This window comes from Dermacentor variabilis, chromosome 2, assembly GCF_050947875.1.
Source record: "Dermacentor variabilis isolate Ectoservices chromosome 2, ASM5094787v1, whole genome shotgun sequence".
NCBI lineage: Eukaryota > Metazoa > Arthropoda > Arachnida > Ixodida > Ixodidae > Dermacentor > Dermacentor variabilis.
The window spans coordinates 206774412-206775602 of NC_134569.1; positions in this window are offsets into that span (position 1 = coordinate 206774412).

Genomic DNA, 1191 nt, shown 5'->3' on the forward strand with positions numbered 1-1191 from the left:
GTTACGTATTCGGCGTCAGAATGACCCCTGATAGTCGATGAATGAACGACCAGCACCCAGGGCCAGCGGAGAGCACCCTTCAATAATGTGAAACGCGCTTTCCTCGCGTTTCGTGCCCAATCATATTGGCACAAACATATACGAAAAGCAAGCTTAGGCGAGCGTGGCAATGTTATCTGAAGATGGAAGCATGAACCAAACGGAAGTAATATAGGCATAACAGTATCTCGAGGAGAAAACAAGCCGGAAAACCATCATGCAGTGTGTATGCACTGTAAATTTGTGCGCACAGTCTATGCGAAACCGCAGTGCATACAAATCTGTAGTACATATGATCGGAGTAGACAGAAAACTGTCGCCATGGAGGCTAAGACTACAAGATTCCGTACGTTTGCTCAAAGCCCTTATGCCTGCGTCACATTAATTAGAGAATATCAAGAAGGCGTTGGAAATACTTACACACTGGATGGCACATCAAGTCTTGCGCATGACGCTGAGAAAATAATAAAGACAATGCGTACGTCGCAACGTCGAATACGACCGCCGTTTTCTGTTGTCCACGAACAGGCCTGTTAGCTTTTAGAGCTCTGTCAGAGTGGCCTCGCCTGTCTCCTCATTATCTCGTGATGTTGTCCTTTCATTCTCGTGCTTTGTGCTTGTAAGTGACATTGATATGCCGGATATCTCAAACAAACATTTGGTAGGGTGATGTACATTGTGAAAAGCAGTGCATTGAACACGGACAGAAAGAACACACGAACAAAAGAACGTTGACTGGCCAGTGTCGATTTAATGAATACAGGGGAAATTGTACACACACTTTATCAAAAATTCCGATTTAAAAAAACTGAGATACCAAGCAACATGTATACGATGAACCGCTATAAGCACATGTGCAGAGTTACGACCGATTAGCGGCTCAGTGCATACCACGTGGCGCCAAATAAACCGTACTAGTGGAACACCATCGCGGAACGAATTTTCGTGACCTATCTGAAAACGCCACTCCTTTCTGAGGGAGGGTAGTCGACGGACGACTTGTACAGAGTTGGTCGTTTCAGTTTAAGGGGAGGGGGGGGTGAAAACCTTTCATCATGAACGTAAACGAACTTGTTGAACTTTCAGTTTTGCACCATAAAGTGTGCACGTGGAAGTTAGCCGACCAAACGCAAGGCAGCACGTTGTCTCTTT